The 22,401-nt window shown below is 40.1% G+C and overlaps 2 long non-coding RNA genes across 3 annotated transcripts; one reads left to right on the forward strand and one right to left on the reverse strand.

Annotated features, from left to right (window-relative positions):
• Nucleotides 1-248: 248 nt before the first annotated feature.
• On the reverse strand, nucleotides 249-10,649 carry LOC134298843 (uncharacterized). 2 transcript variants are annotated; one of them, XR_010005959.1, is made up of 3 exons: nucleotides 10,592-10,649; nucleotides 6,317-6,391; nucleotides 249-568 (listed from the first exon to the last, which is right to left on the reverse strand). It is a non-coding gene; the product is annotated as an uncharacterized LOC134298843 (long non-coding RNA). The 2 variants fall into 2 exon arrangements; XR_010005957.1 differs by lacking the exon at nucleotides 10,592-10,649 and adding an exon at nucleotides 9,814-9,911.
• LOC134298849 (uncharacterized) lies at nucleotides 9,967-16,321 on the forward strand. The gene is made up of 3 exons (XR_010005960.1): nucleotides 9,967-10,218; nucleotides 13,616-13,705; nucleotides 16,145-16,321. It is a non-coding gene; the product is annotated as an uncharacterized LOC134298849 (long non-coding RNA).
• Nucleotides 16,322-22,401: the final 6,080 nt, after the last annotated feature.

Here is a 22,401-nt window from a genome sequence, read left to right on the forward strand (position 1 = left end):
TCTACACTGTAGAATTAATGCAGTGTGACATCACTTTAACTCTCATGGCTCAATGCTATGGAATCATGGGAGTTGTAATTTTACATGGTCTTTAGCTTTCTCTGCCAAAGAGAGCTGGTGCCTCATCAAACTACAACTCCCATGAGCCACAGTGTATGCATCCCAGATGCTATTTTTATTGATTGGGGCAGAGCCTTCCAACTTTTTACTTTCTAATGACTAGCAGCAAAAGAATTAATGGGATAGAATGAGGAAATGAGTGCAATTTAATCCTAATGGATCTAGGTGGCAGAAGTCTGTTGTTCTTGATGGCATATGATTTGCTAACAGTGGCATAATAACAGAACTCAACATCCTACACAATAAAATCTGTAGATCACAGAGGGCCGGAGAAGTGAAATTGCTTTTTGCAGGAAGAGAAGCAAGTTCTGCCAGCTGTTTCAATGTCACAACAGGTCTGTTGGGTTGTAATTTGATATAATGACGGTCTCACAAATTATAACATTCTCTCCATGTAGGCACTTGTGGATTCAGAAAGGCGTGAAGTTCTTATCTTTCAAAGCTCCTCCTGGAAAAAAATAAGGAAATAATTTTCTGCAAGAGGCATGTTTCTACCAAGGTCAAATTCAGGTTCTTTAATGATCTACTCTAGCTCTCATGCACCCAAAATTAGAAAGATATCATGTAGTTAGGATGTTCATGTCAGGAGTGGTGAGAATTGCATTCCATAGAGCAGGCATGGGCAAATCTCGGCCTTCCAGGTATTTTGGACTTCTATTCCTACTGGCTATTGGGAATTGTGAGAGTTGAAGTCCAAAACACCTGGAGGACTGAAGTTTACCCATGCTTACCATATTGGGTAGGGAGATGAAGGTATGGTGAGCAAATAAAAAGTTCATCTTCTCCCATGATATCCCCACCTCTGCCATTTTTTCTGTGCTGAAATCCAAAAGCCGCAGTGGCGCAATGTGTTAAACCCTTGTGCTGTCTGAACAGCTGACCTGAAGATCTGAAGGTCAGGGTTCAAATCCATGAGATGGGTGAACTCCTGTCAGCCCCAGCTTCCCATACGGGGATATGAGAGAAGCCTCCCACAGGATGGTAACACATCCAGGCATCCCCTGGGCAACGTCTTTGAAGATGGCCGATTCACTCACACCAGAGGCAATTTGCAGTATATTTTCAATTCACTTCTGACATGATAAAAATAAAAATAATAAAAATATGGGGGGGGGGGCAGACTAAATTTGCAAGTATAGTTAGCCATCCACATTCCTAGGGTTTAGGAGGGCCAACAAATGTTAATTCTTAATACTGTTGACCGCATTTAACACACATACCCAAATTACAGTGGATATATTTTATGCATTATAACTTACCAAACCTTTTTGTTTTGTTTACATTTTTCAATCTACATACATTGTCTGCATTTTTTTTTGCAGCAGATTATTCCGGAGATTCTTCAAATGCAGCCTGGGAGCATCCCCAGAGCCCTTTGGTGTCCAACTAGCCATGCTGAGCGTGCTTTGAGGCTGCCATTGCTGTTTCACTGACAGAGCCTTGCTAGTGTTGTTGTGCATGATGAGGTTATAACAGGGCTCCCAGCCATGTGACCAGCAGAAATAATGTCACTAACAAGGTTCTGTCAGGTTCTAGCCATGGGTCTGTTGGATCCAGACATCTACATCTCAAGAACACCAGGAAAGCTCTGGAATATGTTGCTGTTCCTCATGTGACAAATTAATACCTAGAACAGTGGTTCCCAACTTTTTTTTGACCAGGGACCACTTTGACTAGGGACCACTCTCCAATATAATACCAAAAGGGTTACAAATCCGTTTTTGGTCAACTTTATATTTGATTTGGCTATTTGGAGTTCTGATTCAGAAAATTGCATTGGATAGACTACTACAGCTCTATTTTCTGATATAGAACATATGTCATCCAGAAGTTGCCATCTGCTCACCCACAGAAAACCAGATTTAAAAATCTGATGTGGTCTATCCAATGCAATTTTCTGAATCAGTACCCCAAATAACCCCAGGAACAGACCTAAAAACGAAGACATCAAGGTGCCCCCGCTTCCAGGTACCACATGGAACTGCTCCGCTCAGGGGGAGGGAGGGAGGGAGGAGGAGAAGCCGCAGTCAGGAGGCTTCTTGTCGTGCCTTTCGTGAGTAGTCAGCCTGTTCCCTCCCGACATCCCATTGCTTCAGCACTATAAGAGAATTTCACGAGACCAAACGGTCTCATTGCAATGGTGTAGTAACGGTGAGGCCATGGACCATATTTCAGTTCTTGAGGACCACTGGTGATCCATGGACCATAGGTTGGGAACCACTGGGCAAGAAGTAGTGTGAAACCAGCCATATATCATGTGCAAGGTGAGTCTATTTTATTTCAGCTATGTAAACACAGCATGGAACACCCAGAATGGTTAATTCTAAGATGTTACCAGTCCTACTGTAAACATTACAGCTGGGGTAAGCAAGCAGGATACCTCTAGTGTTTTGGACTGCATCTCATATCATACCTGATGGCTGGAACTGAGAACTTCAACTCATGAGTAGGGGGAAAGCTGTGGGGGGGGGGGGGGGAAAGCAGAGGGAACCATCTTACCCTGTCCCCCCCCCCACCCATCTTTCCTCAGTTTCTGGGGTGGCCAACTATTCCATGTGTCAATGTCCATCTTTCCCCTGCTTTCTCCCACTTTTCTCTGTTTGGGGTCGGCTAATACCCAACCTCTGAAGATGGATTTTGGGCTCCATTTCCATGCGCTTCAGAAATGCACATATGTGATGGCCACCATGGGACTCCTGTGGCACTCTGTTTCTGAAGCACATGGAAACAGAGCCCTAAAGTTGTGGGATGAAGTCCTATGGGAAATTGGAGTCCAAAATATCTGGAGGGCACCAGGTTGTCTATCCCTTCACTGTACCAGGTTAGCTCCAATAATAGAATCTGCCAATGTAGGAAGTTAATGCATAGTTAGATTACAAAAGAGAAATGACAATATCATCTGGTCTGGTTTTGACTGATGACAAAGAACAGAGGTACTGAGGGAGAAGAGGCATTAATCAACGTCAGAACAAAGGTCTCAGCCATGTTCTTTATTTTCGCCGTTAGCTTTCATTCTGTTTTGCATTTTGAAAACTAGTCAGTAGTCACACATGCCTATTAAATGAAAAACAGGGAAATGAAGCATTCAGTTTCTGGTAAGTGAGACATCAGCCCATTTCGGGGAGGGAAAAACACAACAAAGTAGTGACTGAAAATGAGCGAAATGGAGCAAGAATATGGGCTGAGAGTGCAATTTATGGGAAATTCTATGGCAGGTACTAACAGGCAAATGGCAATAAAGAATTATCTCTGCTCACTCATGCACCTTTAAAAATCACAATTAGAGTTATGACCACATGTATGTGAGTTTGTTGTCGCTTCTGAATAAAGAGCTTGTAAGAAAGACAAGAAAAAGCGGCTTATAAAATAAGCAGAAAAACTTCCAGAAAGAAAGAGAGAAAGAAAAAATAAAAAGCACTTAATGTAATTGTTAATTGGACAGTCATAAATCCAATATATTAGGACTCCTTCAAAATATAATCCTCATTTTAATCTCTATCTTTGATTTTTTTTTTTGCATGAAGATACTCAGGGAGATATTTTTAAAAAAAATATGTTGAAAATTCATTTACATTAATTCATCTGGCTAGAGAAATATTTTGGCTGAAAAATACACACTTGAATCTTACGGCTGTTCTATGATGATTTGTATTAAGTTCATGCTCTTGGCAAAGTTGCTTTTTGGCCTTCACCTCCTATAATGACTCAACTAGCATGAGTTGGTAGTTAAAAAAAAAAAGCTTTGCCACAGCCTGAGTTCCATGCATTTGAAATATGATACTTACATGTTGAGAGAAAATCAACTGTATAAGAGATCCAGCATGGTGTAATAGTTTCAGTGTTAGTCAAGGAGATCAGGGCTCAAATCCACTCTGGCTGCTACTGAAATTCTACTACTTCAAATGCTATGTATTTACCTTTTTGTTCTACAATTAAAAGCACCAATATTCCCTTTGTCTCAGGACTGCATCTATAGGTAGGCCCAATCTACACTGGCATATAATGCAGTTTCATAATGCAGATTAACTGCATTGAACTGGATTATATGAGTTTACACTGCCACGTAATGCAGCTCAATACAGTTAAACTGCATTATGAAACTGTATTATTCTGGCAGTATAGATGAGGCTAGTGTTTTTTTATTTCTTATATGACATTCTACAATTCTGTCTCATGATAGCATTGGGGTGACCTGGGGCTCTCAAAAGCTATGTTAGAATAGCACAGGTTCTGGGCGGTTCTACTACAGTTGATTGCTGTCCTTGTAAGGCCCTGGTGGTACACACCATGCTTACTGTCTGAGGACCAGCCAAGATAAATGCAAAGATTGTCAGCCAAAGGTTGACCATACCAGAAAATGAATTGACTATTGCAATCATACATGGAATAATTGTGATCCGTGACTTTGTGACTTCGAAGTATTGAATTTATTAGACAGAACCAAGCCAAAGCAATAATACAGTAGTTGCATAGCTAAATACTTGCTCAGGCAGTAGAAATATACATAGGACAATACTGTAATCATAAATGCATATGGCATTAATGTATCACTTATTTGTGCAAAGAGTGTTTATCAGTACATTTGAAGCATGGGCATATTGAGCAAGCAACGTTCCTAATCCAATATTCACTAACTGATGCAAGTTTTAAAACAATATTAAGACAAAAGCTTCCAATTGGAGCAAGAAGCAGCTGTTAATGGTTTGTAAGAAATATAAGCATTGAGGGGGATCAATTTAGAAAGTTTATTTAGGGTGAAAACAAATTATGCAGTAGTTTATAAAAATGTTCTCTAATTGATACTGATACAGATTTAAATGGTGGCAAGTTCCACAACCTGCTTTGTTGCAGTTCAGAAATCTGGGTGTTTAATTCATGCTCCCACCAGGTTCTTATCCCTAATCTCATGTTGTATGTCAGCTCTATCAAATTTTTGTAAATTATTGAGACAACCCCCTAGATTATAAATTTGCTGTTGTGTATAGTTCCTCTTGAAACCATGCCATTTGAACACCCAGAACAACATTTGAGCTTTTTGGACTAACCTATTTTGACTAGTCATAACTGGAGAGCAGATATACAAATAATACGTTTGGACCTACCAATATTGAACTGATATATAGATCTTGTAACTGTGCTGAATTGTAATTGTTACTTTATTTTAGGCTTGTTTCCATGTTTTCTCCTATTTTCCATAACTTAGTTCAATTTGTGTATTCACAAAAGTTGATTAAAAAACCCCCAGAAATAATGGTGACCACTATTGTTTATTCTGGGATTGGAAATTCTGAGTATAGGAATTAGAGAGGATACTCAAATTCAAGGGTTTAAAGTAAGGGGTCAGGAAATAAAAATCAGAATATATGCGGACAATATGGTATGTATTTTATCTAACTCAACACAAAGTGTTTCAAAATTATTAGAGGTAATCAAACTGTATGGGGAGGTATCAGGATTTAAAATAAAGAAAGACAAATCTAAATTTGTTACAAAAAATATAGACACTAAAACGATTAGGAAATTAGAAGAGGCTGCCAATTGTAAGGTTGTCCCAACGATAAGGTATCTGGGAATTATGATTTCGAGCAAAAACATTAACCTATTTCAAGATAATTATGGGAAAACATGGTCAGAGATCAAAGAAAACCTGAATAATTGGCAGAAGTTACCATTAACCTGGTTGGGCAAAGTAGCAATAATTAAGATGGTGGTACTCCCAAAAAATGCTCTTTTTATTTCAGAACATACCTATCATCAAAGGGACCAGCATTTTTAACATATGGAAAATGAACGTTATGAAATTTGTTTGGCCAGGGAAAAAGCCAGGATTGCTTACAAGTATCTAATTGACACCAAAGAGAGGGGAGGGCAGGGGACTAAATTTACCAGACCTAAGAACTTATTATGAAGCTGCCTGCATGAGTTGGCTCAAAGACTGGATACAATTCAAGAATACCAATTTACTTAACCTAGAAGGATATGGATTACAATTTGGGTGGCATGCATACCAATGGTATGAGGAAGAGAAGCTAAATAAGGCTTTTAATAAACATATAATTAGAGGAAGCCTAATCGATATCTGTAATAGGTACAAGTTAACTATGGAACCAAAAACACCTTTGTGGTTGAGATCATTAGAAGATATTATGAGACCCTCCTCGAAGGATGACGTAAGAATTTAAGGGGATTTACTTACCAGAAATGATGGCCAATGGGCATTGAGGGGAAAAGATGAACTGGGTATCAAAGACTGGTTTCGTTATCACCAATTCTATGAAAGATTTAAAAAGGATAAAAAGAAGGGATTTTTTTTTTTAAAAAATCAGAGCTGGAAAGTATACTAGACAAAGGAAAAAAAAAGGTTTAATAGCCAGACTTTATAAATATATTCTAGGTTACAACCTGGAAGACCATAAAGTAAAAACCTCCATGATTTCATGGACAAAAGATCTAGGAAGAAACATAGTCTTTGATAATTGGGAGAACCTGTGGAAAAAAGGCTTTAAATTCACAGTGGCGGTCTCAATAAGAGACAGTTTATGTAAAATGTTTTACATATGTTATACAACCCCAGCTCTCCTAGCCAAAATAGACAAATCACAATCAGGATGCTGTTGGAGGTATAAAATACAGAAAGGGACCTTTTTTCACAAATGGTGGTCTTGTGAATTGGTGCAGGTCTATTGGAAAAAATAATAAAAGAAACAAATAAAATGATTTACAACAAAGTAAAAAAAAAAAAAATCCAGGGATGTGCCTATTAGGGTTATTCAGTGATGAACTAGTACAGCCAGAAAAAGAAATCTTCATGTATAGTTTTGCAGCTGCACACATAACGATTGCCAGTGACTGGAAAGGCGAAAAAGCATTAAGAATTAAAAATTGGAAAGATAAATTGAGGGATTATGCACAGATGGCCAAGATTTCTAGCAATCTGAAATATGAAAGTCATGACGTTTTTGAAAGAAATTGGAAGCTGGCTTTAGCATATCTGACGGGGAAATCTAAGTAATAAAAACAAGGGGAATTTATTGATCCAGAAGCACAGAGGGTTAAACAAAATTATGCATAAACTCTATGTTGTTCAGTGTCGGGAGTCAAGGTGGTGAATTGCACTGGGGGTGGGCTGAGGGGTAATTGTATTGTGGGTGGTGAGTTGTCTATGTATGTGTATATGTTTGGAATGCGTATTGTGGGTGTTTTACAATTTTAAAAATAAAAATATTTAAATGTAAAATACCCCCCCCCCCCCCCAGAAATAATAGAAACATAAGCAAAGGGGTTTATAAAGCTCTTCCCCATGTAGAATTTTTATTGTTGGAAATTCAGTGGGAATATTTTTAATAGAGGATGGCTGCTCTGTTTTAGAATGCTAGCAAAATCTTAATCTGAGATCTGTTTGTTGTATATTTATGCCTGCTTTATGTCTCTGAATTTTGTAGGATTTTTCTTGAGGGTTATGTATGGAGAGAACTATGTTGGCCTTCTTGAAAACTGTAATTCGGCACACATAGAAATTAATAGATGCTCTGTGCTCAGGATTAGAAAATCCTCAAGTCTGGGCACACAAGAACAACACAATTTTGAACAATTCTACTAGCTCATGATGTCACTACAGAACAATAATGAAAGTTTCAGATGTGTAAACTGTATCTTCTCAGTTTGTCATGAACATGTCTTCATAAAGCCTGTGTGTGGTTGCTTCACTAATGTTGTTGTTCATTAGTGAAAGAAATCATTTAGAAAACATGGCCTGTTTTTACACAGCAATCAACCAATCAACCACATCTATATCTTCCAAAGTTCACAGAGAAATTTGCTTTGCTTAAGAAAAACAATAATTGAGTAAGAGAAAAAAGGTCACGTGTGTATGCTGTCATGTTACCTGTCAACTCATGCTGGCCCCTAAATTTCATAGGGTTTCCTTAGGCAAAGTGGTTTGCCAATTCCTTCCTCAGAAATACAGCCTACGTCACCTGGCATTGGCTAGCATTCTTCCATCCAAGTACCAACCAGGGTTGACCCTGCTGAGCTTCCAAGATCAGACAGGATCTAGTGCCTTTAGGGTATTTAGGCCATGGCCTTACAGAAATATGAATACCTATGGCATTGGCACATCTCAAGGTAAGCTTAAGCAATCCTGCCAGGTGATGTGGAGGGGTCATGAAAGTACAGTAAGGCTCTAGCAACATTTCATGACTCTGACACACCCAGAGCTGCATAGAACTGCTTGCTCCTACCTTACGCCCTGGCTGTGCTGCTCCCAAAAGAAAGGTCGTGCTAAACAATGAGCCCTCCATCCATGAAATAGGCTAGATTTATGTCAGTAGGGAGGGGTAAATTGAGATTGCAGAAACGTTCATTTTGGACTACAGAATCTTGGAAGATCTAGTCCAAAAAGTAACACCAGGAATCTGATAGGTAGATATAAATATGTAACTGAGAGTTATGAATTCATGACAGCTTTGTATTCATGAATCCTATGTTTCTCTTCTTTGGGGAATACCTATGCACTGTATCCCCCCACCCCCCAAGGTTCTCCTCAGGCAACAGCTAATGAGAAAATGGTAGACCAATGCTCCCATCCAATCATAGGAGTGATGCCCAATGTCGATTGGAACAGGCAGAAACAGGATTCCTGTTGCAGTCCCTCCTTGCTGAAGGAATGGCTCACACAAGGGATTGGGTGGGAAAGTAAGTCAGCTGCTTCCTGATAGACAGGGAACAGATCCCCATCAATCACAGCAACTCCCGTCAGGCTGAGATTGACCATACTTCTATGCAACTACATGCTTCTATGAAACTAATGTGATTATTTATTTGTTTGTTTGTTTGTTTTTCTCCTGCTTTTCTCCCACAAATGGGTCTCAAAGCAGCAAACAAAATAGAAAACAACTACTTAATACAAAAACGCTCATCCAACTAACCCGACATAAAAACAATAAATCAGCACATTGCATAAAACAGAAATTACATAAATATAAATAAGCATAAAAATAATCACATATTTCATTATCATTAAAATCTCTATACCTCAGACCACTGAGGGTGTCCTAACACGTTAAAACGTTAAACTAAATGTCTCAGGGCTCCAAGTCTTTGGCCATATGAACCTTGTCTGGCTGAGATAACTGCTATTGTGTTTTTTTGGGAAAGGCCTGTGGGATGCATACTCGCTCCTTAGTGATGCCTGCAGAAACTTTCAGGCAAGGGAGTCCTTTGTTTGGCTATCCCACTGCAGACAACATTTAAATATGTGAGGTACTTCCAACTTGTTGCGTAGTGGAAGAGTCCCTTTCGCTTACTTATCTAATCAAAAATGTAAAACAGTCAGGAAGAGATCAAGCTATCTGCTTACGCGAATATACTACCAAAGAAGTAAATAACTGTTTAATCTTTCTTCCACCTTTTGTGTCTTCTTGAATTATATTCAGGATACTGAGAAAGAGTCTTTACTTAAAGAGAAACAGCAACTTAGTTTATTTATAGCGTTCTTGTGGCAAAAGCGTAATTGTTACAAAGGTATAAATGTTTAGTAATTAAGAAACAATGTTTCAGTACAACTCTCCTTCAATCTCTTTCTTCTCCCCTCCCCTCCCCCACTTTTCATAGAAGAGATTTGATATGGAGCTGAGGCTCATCATTCTATCTCGTCTATCTTCCCAAAAGTTCGTTGGCCTTTATACAGCTTACCATGTTAATATAACCTCTTATTCCTAATATGATAAGATTGTGATCAACATGCAGTACAGCAGAGAAGATTTTGTTCTGCTTGGCAAGCACTAATACACAGCATTGGTTAGATCAGTGCAAGCTACTCTGTGCACTTTTTCAGCACGACATCACAAAAGGATTGGGATCAGCAATGGATTCAAAGCAAAGCCATTGACCAGCTTCATGTTTAGACAGTTGAGAGCTATACTAAACAGATCCTCTGTAAACTCAGTCCAAAATAATGAAGGAAAGAGGAAATGTTAGGGAACACGGTGACAGTGGTGGACTCAGGCCTGGCTTCCTGATGTTATACGACTTGCATGACTCATCCAACTGCAGCTGTCTTAGCAGGAAAGGGAGATTTTGAAGCAATGTAACACTAAGGTAAAATCTATGCAATTAGCACTGAAGGAAATTCCACACAATGTTTCTTTTTTTTTCCAGGCAAAGTGCAAAGAAGTGGTAAATCATGTAGTGAAAAAGCCATAGTTTTATTTGACCAGCCAAAAAAATGTGGTCAAAAATAATGGATAATATATGCAAATAGACCCAGAAAGGCCAGTGTAATCTTAAACAAAAATTAAATGGAAATAGGAGGAATATAAGATGATCCTTCCTGTTGCCAAACGAGTATGAAGATGTGGTGACCTCTACATCAGGAAACAAGCAAAGTACTTGGCTCATTACTTTCCTTTCCCTACTTGAAGTAATTCTCTTGTATATGTAATGCTGACCAGACATCTAGGTGAATGGTTACCTGGACTATATCCACATTGTGTGAGCGGTTTGACACCATTTTAACTGGCATGGCTGCATTCTACAGAATCATGGGCGTTGTTGCTAGGCAAGGTACTTAGAATGCTCAGAACCTGGCAGTTAATGAAATAAGACCAAGTATTTTACTAAACTATCAATCCCAGAAATCCATAGGATGGAGTCATTGATAGCTGAAGTAGTATCAGATTGCGAGAAATTTGCAAATCCTTAATCCCGTATCCACTCTCAAAAGTATTTGTGACACTATGGAAAGACATATGAACAATGATCTTAGTGTTGCACCCCAGGCAACACTGTCATTGCCAATCTGTTGAGGAAAGGGAAAACAATGGGCATGTGTGGATATGTCACCGAGTACAAAATGAAAGGCCTTGCATTTTGTACATAGCACCACACAAGGGTCCAGAGCATAAACAGTTTATTTTAAAAACACATAAAATATATGGAAAATCAGGAATAAGGAAAGAAGATGAATAATCCAAAAAAGGTTTAGCAAAAAGTGATAACCAGGCAGTAATCCAAATGTCTCATGCAAATCCCAAGGTAATATAGACCAGGAATAGCCAGAAAGTCACAAGTACAGCATAAGTCCACAGGTGAAGGTATACTTAGTAAAACTTGAAAAAGAATACAAAAACAAGAGCATAGAAATCTTCCAGGATACTTGAATTCAAAAACAAGGCTTGACTTGAAACAAGAACCAGAGGACTCAGGCCTAGCTTCTCCCTTGAACGCTACGTTGCCTTAACTAAATCTTAGGTAAACAACTTGCCTATTAATAGACACTCATGAAGTCATTTCTTTTCCCACAAATTCTCTCCTCAGCTTTTCCACTTATGTGCTCTGATTAGAGCTGCCTATATTCTGCTGTAAACAAAGGCTTTTGCTGATCTCCGTAGCTCCAGTTCTTTCCCCCAGAAGTCTTCTGTATCACTTAGCTCTTCACCTGACTCCTTATCTAATGTTGCAGTTTCTGGCTCCTCTGACTGATGTTGGAGCCTTGTACTTTCTGAGTCAGACTTTTCCCAGGGAGAACCATCATTTCTCTGACTTGAATTTTCATCACTTCGTGCCCCAGGAAATCTCACAGGAAATCCCACAATTCTCTCTAAGCCATCAATGAACCCATCAATCTCAGGTTCAGGCTGAGAACATTTAGTCTCTTTTCTTATTCCTTAACTCATTCTTCTTGTGTTGTCAAAGGCTTTCATGGCTGGAATCACTGGGTTGTTGTGAGTTTTCCAGGCTGTATGGCCATGTTCAAGAAGCATTATCTCCTGGCATTTCACCCACATCTATGGCAGGCATCCTCACATCTATGGCAGGCATCCATTTATGGTAGACATATCTCACAACCTCTGAGGATGCCTGCCATAGATGTGGGTGAAATGTCAGGAGATAATGCTTCTGGAACATGGCCATACAGCCCGGAAAACTAACAACAACCTCATTCTCCTTGCTTTTCTTCATGAACAGAAGTTATTCCATCCTGAAAATGTGATCCACAGGTACTCCATGAGTCAACACGGAAAAACTAGGAAATTTTGACTGTAGCAACAAAAGTCTCATTTTCACCCAATAAAAATACTCCTCCTTATACTGTCCCGTGTTTACCATGAGTTGAAAAAACTGAAAGCAAGACTGACAAATGAAACAAAAAGATAATAAAAGAAGGGGGAAGAGATAATCAAAGGATACTATCAAAACCAGCAACAGTTGTGAAAAGTACAGATCTGATATTCTGATCCATAGAATTAACACCACACTAGACTTCTTGTCTTCTCCAAGGTTGTAAATCAGCAGATGTGAAAGGCAAAGAATGGCTCCTGTTTTTGCTGTTAGAACAAGGGGCAGGAAATGTTTGGATTGGATGCAAAGTATCTTAAAAATTACACAAGAATAAAGCTTTTATCTGAGGTTTTTAGGACCAGGTTGAACTTCCTTCTTGTATGGTCTTTTATTCTAGCACTATTGTTTTATGTAGCCATTGCCAATCTGTTGGGGAAAGGGAAAACAACAGGCATGTCTGGATATGCCACCGAGTACAAAATGCAAGAAATGCCTGTCACTCAGAACACCTTCCTTGTAGTTTTGTGTAACCTTTAGTATTTAGTGGCTCCTTAAGCAAGTGCAGAGTCACCACTGTGTCAACACTGTTATGAAAAAAGCATATTTATAGCAGAAATATGGGCAAATCAATAAACTCCTTGCAAATGATAGGAAAATACCTGTATTTGAAGACACCTGTCTTTCCCTGAAACATGCTGTGTGTTCACTGTTGAGAAGTACAACACACCATCAAAGGTAGATAAATGACATTCGGAGACAAACAGCTTGTAGATCATGAAAAAGATCCAACATGAATGTACAATTTTATCTGACACAACCTGATTTTAAAATGATCATATTTTACCTACTACAGTGCAAAACTAATAGACAAGAAATAATAAAATGGAATAACAATATTTCCTCCCCCACCCCCAAAAAGGAACAGACAAGAACTGAATTGAAAACTTTGTTTTCCAAAGCTTTTGAAGTTTTACTTTAATATTTTTAGTATCACATATATGCTGATGAAATGCATTTTTCACTTTGCTTTGTTTATACTGATTTGTTTTTGTATTATAGCTGCATAATCTGTTTTATAATTGTATTGTATAGTTTTATATTTGTATTATCTCATCCTTCCCTTATGTGTGTGCGTGTGTGAATCTTTCAGATCACATGCTTTTAACAGGACTGACTGGTTTTTATGGTTGTTGTTTTATTTATAAAGCACTATGCATATTGATAGTGCCATATTTACAAGTGGCAGCAGCAAAAGCAGCAGCAACAACATCAACAACAAAAGTCCATGTCCTGCTCGGTTTTCTCTTGTTCTGCTTCAGTGTTCTCTTTTAATTCAGTATAGTCTGACCCTGACAATAGTTCCTCACTTATTGTATGTCTTCATGTCATTTCTGCCTTATGGCAGTCCTAACATGAGTTTTTTTTTCTTCTTCAGTACTTCTTGAGAGGGGGTTTGCCATTGCCTTCTAATGAGACTGAGAGAATGTGACTTGCACAGGGTAAACCAGTGAATTTCCATGGCTGAGTGAGTATTTGAACTCATGTCTTCCAGAGACATAGCTCAGCACTTTAAACATTACATTACACTGTTTCTAGTTCCTTACTAGGGGCCTGAGTGGTACAGAGCGTTAAACTGCTAAGTTACAGAACTTGCTGAGTGGAAGGTTGGTGGTTTGAATCCATGGAATGGGGTGAGCTCCCATTGTTAGCCCCAGTTTCTGCCAACCTAGCAGTTCGAAAACATGCAAATGTGATCAATAGGTAGTGCTTCAGTGAGAAGGTAACAGTGTTCTATGCAGACATGCTGGCCACATGACCTAGGAGACATCTACGGAAAACTCCGACTCTTTGGCTTAGAAATAGAGATGAGCACCACCCCTCAGAGTCAGACTAGACTTAATGTCAGGGGAAAACCTTTACTTTTTAATAGGTCTGAAGGCATGAAACTTTAAAGCCAATCAAGAAAGAACCTATTCAAGGGGAAACCTTTGCCTTTACTTTACTTTAGTTCCTTACTTCTTTACTAGGAGATTATATATTCAGCTTCACAGTGTGTGTGTGTGTGTGTGTGTGTGTGTGTGTGTATGTGCTATAAATCACCTTGAATGTCAGGGTTTGTCATGGAAGAATGGTATTATCTTAATAATCATAAACCGGTTTTTAAAATCTAAAAGCAAATCAATGTCTTCAAAGAGTTAATTTAATTATGTTTGGCACAACAGTGTTGGAGATGATTTAGCTCAATGATATTTGTCAAACAAGAGGACTTGCTATGTTAAAGGGGAGGCATAGGTATTATTATCTTTAGAGTTAACACCCTTTGAAGGATTTTTGTAGCAAGGAGAGCACACCCTTTCATTGTCTCTTTGTTTTCCTAGTGAAACCTTCTATTCTTGCTCACACTTTCCCCTCCCCATCTTGCTTGCTTTGTTTCTTAACTTTCACAACACACTTATGTTTAGGAAGTACATATGGTTCGAAGGGCTTAAGCTTGTCCAAACACCTCAGCCCTTGGCTATTTCTGCATATGCTGTTGTTAAAAGCAGTAGAAGGTGTGGTGCCATTTTAGGTGATATACTATCAACAAAGCTTAGAAAGAGCGTGGAGGAGAGGAGCAGGGGTGGAGTGGGTGGGGTGGATTATAGCCCTCAGATTTTCTGGCTTGTGCAGTTCTGCCAAAATATCTAAAAGCATCATCCCTGGCCATGGACTCAAGGCACAGCATGAAGCAACCTTTGCCATACTAAAGCAACCTTAGTTAAGCCTACCCTCTTTGGATTTGGACAGAATTTATAGTAGGGAAAGACCCTCCAGATATTCTGAATTTCAAATCCCAGCCAGCAAGGCCGATGGGAGTGGAGTATGGGAATTGTAATTTCCAAGGTTGTTTACTACCTAGATGACTTATGGACAATTCTCAGCCCATGGGCCCTCACTGACATATGCATGGTCCACAAGTTCCCCAGCTGGTCTCTGAGTCTTCCTCTCCCTGTTGTCCAGGCAATTATTTCAGGCAATAGTTCAGCAGTATACTAATCAGAGAAGGTTGATGGGGTAATGAATCCCTTCTTAGGTTTAACCCAAAGCTGAGAGGACCTATCCAAGGTTGTGAACTTCCTAAAACAGATTTGCACTTTGGATAGCTCCTTTTAGCTTCAACCTAGATAACATTCACCACTGCACTGAGATGAGGGCTACCAGCCCCCATTGATGCCAATTACGGTAGTTTGGTGTTTCCAGAACTGAAGAACTGCACAGCAGTGAGTAGAGAGTGATAGGCTCACTGATACTCCATCACATACCTCACAAACCTCTGTCCTCCAGTGAATTGATGCTGAAAACAGCTGAGGAGCACCAACAGGTGATCTTAGCTGCTTTCAGGATTAATGTGCTTTGGAGCAGGGGAGGCAATGGCAATGAATGTATAGAACAGGAATGGGCAAACTTGGGCCCTCCAGGTGTTTTGGACTTAGGCCTCATCCACACAGTACCTTAATCATGAGAGCTCCCATTTCAAAATGGGGGTGTGTGGTTAGATGACATCACTGGAAAACTCACTATGATTCACTACAAGGAAGGATTCCACAGGATCAAAAGGCCCCCTTTTATCCTGTTTCTGGCTGGATGTGCATCTTTGCATGTCTGTGTGAACCTGGATGCCAGAAAACATGTGTTTTCCCTTCCCTCCCCCTGTGAAGACTGCTCTAGCTGATGTCCGTCCCCTTTAAAAAGCCCGAAACAGCTGATCAGCTGATTGGGCTGTCAAACTGACACACAGTTGATTGACAGAAAGCACGAACAGAGAGCCATTTAAATTCTCTGAAACTTTATTTTACACTGTAAACACTGTAACACTGTAAACAGAGCTTTAATAAATAATTAGGGAAGGGAAAAATTCAGCAGAAGTTTTTTATTGCCTCTTTATATGTTCACATGCAAATATGTTTGTATTTATTATATTTAGATATGCACATGTGCTCAGATCAGATCAGCATGGTGAGGAGATCAAAGATTTTGGGAGTCTCCCTGGAAAGAGAGACCTGTGCCAGACCCAGAAAGAAGGCTGCGCAGTACCTGGAGAGCTTGCAAGAAGCAAAATGAAGATTTCCCTATTCCCAATAAAAGGCTCACCAAGTTTGAAGCAGAGGTCACCGAGTTTATTCTGGTCTAGCTGGAGCAGGGTGACAGCAGCAATAAGTTGCAGCAGCAATAAGTTGCGCACCTCAGCCAATGGGAGTGCGGGCCCCGCCTGTGACGTCTCTCCCTTACTGGCCAATGGGGGAGATGGAGACACTGCAACAGGAGAAACAAAGGCAATCATATGCTGATGACAGGATTAATGAGTTACCTTATGTCAGGTCCTTTGTCAAGCGGTCTGGTGAGAGCCCCAGGGCCCTGCAAGCCGGACCTGTCTATTGTTACACTGATTGAAATATCAAGTCCCTTGGACAGGAGTCTGACACATGAGTGCCAGTTCTATTGTCAAAACAGCAGCAGCATTGGAAATCTTAATGGGATTATGCAGAGTCTGAGGAAGGGAGATGGCTTTGTCTTTGACTGTTGCAGCTTACCCTTGCCTCCCTGCAGAGGAGGTAAGCCATTTTGGTGAATGATTAGAATGTCCAAAGGTTTCCTCATTCTCAAACGGCCTGGCATCATCCTCTGAGGTTAGAGAAGAAGTCCATTGTTTTATTTTCCAAAGGGTGATCATGGTAATCCATACTTGTAGTACATGACCTGAGGCATCCTGATGGTGCTCAGGTCAGGATGATGTGCTGGTCAAAATTCACATCAGGGTCACAGTGCTTCTTTATAAGGGGCATGATATCATAAGGTATAATAATAAAAATAAAATGAAATAGAATTGATAAGAGACACATGTGAGATCCACAATGGGAGAGAAACATGAGATTCAGCATCCCCATGAGTTGGGAGACAGACGCAGGTGTGCACACCATGAGGTGTGCAAAGGGCTTCAATCTCCTTTGTGTTTCTCATAGGGGAAAAGGAGAGGGATCCCAGAGATTCTCCAGAAGTCCAACAGGCAAAAGGGCTTTTTGGGGTTCCCCTAGAACTGGGAGACAGCACAAGGGATACATGGGATTCATGCAGGTAAAGGGGAAAAGGGGTCCCTGATACCTAAAGAGTTCATAGGAAGGCAAAAAGGGTCATTTTAGATTGCATTGCACATGCTCATTCATAAAAAGGCAAACTCATTCATGAAAGGGAGCCAATACATGGGTCAGGAGACAAGTCGGGGCCACTGAGGCAAAAATCGAAATAGCAGTTTAGTTTAGAAAGTGTTCTGGAGTGAAATGGAATTGGTCCGGAGTGAATCCATTGAGTTGCGGATCCGGGGATCCGGTGGGTTTTTGTATACATGGTTGAAAGAACTGCATTTCCCTGTTCCTGAGGCGGTTCTTGACTGCCACAGCCAAGCCAGCTGAGATCCGTGGCTCAGGAAGGGGTTTATTATTAATTTTCGGTCAGTGGGAGCTGCCTGCAGGCTGGGAAGTGAAAGCAGCAGCGGATACAATTTATTACTCTGGGTTAATATGTAGCAAAAGACAATGGAGCCTCAATGGAGAGAGGCTGCCTGCAGTTTTCAGCTACTGCAAGGTAAGATACAATGTATCTATGTGACTGAAGTCTATTCAGAAGGGAAAATCTGGGTTCCTGAGAGCCTGTGGAACTCCTGGCTGAAATCAGCTGTGTGTCAAAGCAATGTGAGTGCGGGGGCTTGTGTGACACCAAGCACAGAACCAATAATAATAATAATAATAATAATAATAATAACATACATATTATGTATGTATGTATCGCCGATACATCACACAGTCCTAGACACTTGGGAAGTATCCGACGTGTGATCCAATACAACAGCCAGCAGAGTGTTTTCTGTGGACTCATCTTGTTGTGTTTCAAATAATAATAATAATAATAATAATAATAATAATAATAATAATAATGGAAAAATGGTTCAACAATTCAATGAGATGCTGCAGAAAGGAAGTATCAGTGAATGGCTAACAACTGGAATAACTTACCTGATACAAAAGGATCCAGCAAAAGGAGCAGCACCAGGAAACTACAGGCCAATAACGTGTCTGCCCATTATGTTTAAACTACTGACTGGCATCATAGCTGACAGAATTCAAGACTATCTTGAAGAAAAAAACATCTTGCCAGATGAACAGAAAGACAACAAATGGAAAAGCAGGGGCACAAAAGACCAGTTATTAATTGACAAAATGATTCTGGAGAACTGTAAAAGCCGAAAAGCTAATCTTCACATGACATGGATTGACTACAAAAAGGCCTTTGATTCACTCCCACACAGTTGGATCATCAAGTGCCTGGACGCCATCGGGATTTGTAAGAACGTTGGCACCTTTACTGAAAACATGATGGAGCACTGGAAAACTGAACTGTTTGTTGGAAATGAAAGCTATGGACTTGTCAACATCAGAAAAGGAATTTTCCAGGGAGACTCATTGTCCCCTCTGCTTTTCATTATGACCATGATCCCGCTGTCAACAATCTTAGAAAAAACAAACCTTAGCTATCAAACATCTAGGAAATCTCACAAAATTTCGCATCTGATGTACATGGATGACCTGAAGCTGTATGGGAAAACAGAAACTGAAATCCAGTCTCTGACTAACACTGTCCAAATTTTTAGCACTGATATCAGCATGGAGTTAGGTTTGGACAAATGTTCGACAGTGACATTGAAGAAGGGAAAATCATTGAAAGTGAGGACATAAATATGCCTAATGGCCAAACAATAAAGTGTCACCAGCCAGAGGCCTATAAATATCTGGGCATATTACAGCTGGACAACATCAAGTATGAACATGTGAAAACTGTGGTCAGCAAAGAATACACACAAAGGGTCAGAAAAATTCTCAAAAGCAAGCTCAATGGAGGCAACACCATCAAGGCCATAAACACCTGGGCCATACCTGCCATAAGATATACTGCTGGCACTATAAATTGGACACAGGTGGAACTGGACAACTTGGACATAAAAACAAGAAACCTCATGACCATTCATCATTCACTGCACCCTCGCAGTGATGTTGACCGGCTATATCTGCCTAGAAGATCAGGGGGCAGAGGACTCTTGCAAGTAAAACAAGCAGTCAGAGAAAAAGAACATGCCCTGGCAGAATATGTAAAGCAAAGTGAAGTACCTGCTTTGATTGAAGTCAAAAATCAGAAACTCCTCAAAGCACAGCAGACAAAAAATCAGTACAAGAAAACCGCACTACAAACTAGAGCTGACAGCTGGCACAACAAAACATCGCATGGAAAGTTCCTTGACAAAATTGAAGGAAAAGCTGATAAGGAGAAGACCTGGCTATGACTCACGAATGGGACACTGAAGAAGGAGACAGAAGGCCTGATCCTTGCAGCTCAGGAGCAAGCCATCAGAACAAATGCAATTAAGGCCAAGATCAAAAAATCGGCTGATGACCCAAAATGCAGACTGTGCAAGGAAGCTGACGAAACCATTGATCATCACCTCAGCTGCTGTAAGAAAATTGCACAGACAGACTACAAACAGAGGCACAACTATGAGGCCCAAATGATTTATTGGAACTTATGCCTCAAGTACCACCTCCCAGCAGCAAAGAATTGGTGGGATCACAAACCTGCAAAAGTATTGGAAAATGAGCACGCAAAGATACTGTGGAACTTCTGAATCCAGACTGACAAAGTTCTGGAACATAACACACCAGACATCTCAGTTGTGGAAAAGAAAAAGGTTTGGATCATTGATGTTGCCATCCCAGGTGACAGTCGCATTGACGAAAAACAACAGGAAAAACTCAGCCACTATCAGGACCTCAAGATTGAACTTGGGAGAAACCAGTACAGGTGGTCCCGGTGGTGATCGGCACATTGGGTGCCGTGCCAAAAGATCTCAGCTGGCATTTGGAAACAATAGACATTGACAAAATTACGATCTGTCAACTGCAAAAGGCTACCCTACTGGGATCTGCGCGTATCATCCAAAAATACATCACACAGTCCTCGACACTTGGGAAGTGTTCGACTTGTGATTTTGTGAAACGAAATCCAGCATATCTATCTTGTTTGCTGTGTCATACAATAAAATATAGTAATAATAATATTTATTTATATCCCTCTCCTTCTCTAAACAGGACATCTGGCAGATGTCCCGTGTCCACCCTCCATTTTATCCCGAGACACAGAAAGGCCAGTGAGGATGGCAGGGAAAGAAAGCCTGGGACTGGCAGGTTTGTGTGGGCACTTGCTCTGAGGTCCTGGGTTTTTTGCTCCTTTTCTAAATCCCATGATTTGGCGCTGTTTGGAAGTGCCCTTAAACTCTCACAATTTCTAACTGCTGGTATGCTGTTAGAAATTGTGGGAGTTAAGTCCAAAACACCCGAAGGGCCCAAATTTGCCCATGCTTGGTATAGATGGATGAATGGATTGGGAGCCCAGGCCTTGCCCATTGCTGTTTGTAGACCAACCCACCATTGGCATGTAGCAGTTGGCCTGTTGTAACATATGACACTTGGGGCAAAGGTGTGCCTAATCCAGGCCTAGCAAGAAGACCTCCTAACAACTCTATTTGCATTGAATTCAAATGACTGAGCCACTCAACTAAATCTGATATGCCCTTGGCATTTTGGGCACCCTGATTATTTTGGAATTAAGAGACTGTACAGCCCAATCCCAATCAAATGACTGTGCCACTCAACCAAATCTGATATGCCTTAAGCATTTTGGGCAGCCTGGTTATTTTGGAATTAGGAGGATGTAGTACACAATCCCAAGCATATAACCTTGGGAAAACTTGTGCAGCGATTCTATGCATTCTTTGGAATAAATGTTAATAAATTAGTGTGACATATTTTTGAAGAACGGGTTGCTTCAGTCTACAAAAACTGTCAGTCTCAAGAGAACAGAGTAGTAGTCACACCGGCCTGTTTTTTTTTTTTTTACTGTTTTATTACTATTACTATTTAAATACTAGCATTAGGCAGATAGATAGACCATTTCTCCAAAGCAAAGAAAACCAGAGTGTCATTCCACATTAATACTGGACCTTCAGTATGAACTGTATATCATGTTCTTCAGAAATGAAATTTCCCATGTAATTTTTAGTGTCCTGTGTTGCACAATCTATCAGCAGCTCAGCCTTGTTCCATGTTCACCTTAGTAATATCCTGTCTTAGCTATATGGAGCTTTAGCGATTAACAGCTGAATTAGTATCCCACACACATAGTAAAGAAATTGCAGTGGAAAAGTTTCCACTTGATTCATAATGCTGAATTTTATTAAAATGGGATTACGAAGGAAATAGGAACCTTGCTGAAGTGGATACATTTTTCTGAAGTATACTTTATCTGTTTGTTAAATATTTCATTCATTTATAGTCTGTCTTTCTCCCAATAACAGGACTCAAATTGGCTCACAACATATTAAAATAAATAGAAAGAAATCTTAGTGGTAAATGCTTTACTGGCAAAAGATGAAAGTTGTAGAGAAGACATGTTTTCAGTTCTTGGACTTTTCTGCATATGTGTGATACATCTAAGACACTCTGCATAAAGTATGTAGAGAATGCAAGGGGAAAATATGTCTCTGGAGAAATTCTAAATATACGGTGTAGTGGTTTGAGCACTGAATCAGGCCACTGGGAAACCAGGGCCTGAATTCCCATTTGGCTGTGAAAACCCTCTGGGTGACCTTGGACAAGTCACACTCTCTCAGCCTCAGAGGGAGGCAAGGGCAAATTCCCTCTGAACTAATTCTGCCCAGAAACCCCCTTTGATAGGTTTGCTTTAGAGTTGTCGTAAGTTGGAAATCACTTGAAGACATTCAACAACAGTGCAGCACAGCATAGAGTTCTACTACTACACCTATCCTACCAAATATTAAATTACCAGCACATTGAACTTCTGTTTACACCTTTTGAATTGCTGCAATGTTTACAACCCTTCCCTTGAGAATGTAAGCCAAAGTAATTTGGTGCTGAATCTATTTGCATAAGAGGTACATATCATTTGTGAGTTCAGAACTCTCATTAAGTGTTGCAAAAACCTTGATAAAAAGATGGGTGTGCAGACTCAATGGCACCTTCAAGGTTAGAACAAAACAAGGAATACTGTGAAAACTCTTGTTTTTCTCTATATATTTCAGAGGTGGAGAGTCATCCACTCACAGGCTGGATGCAATCCATG

This window comes from Anolis carolinensis, chromosome 1, assembly GCF_035594765.1.
Source record: "Anolis carolinensis isolate JA03-04 chromosome 1, rAnoCar3.1.pri, whole genome shotgun sequence".
NCBI classification, from domain to species: Eukaryota; Metazoa; Chordata; class Lepidosauria; order Squamata; family Dactyloidae; genus Anolis; species Anolis carolinensis.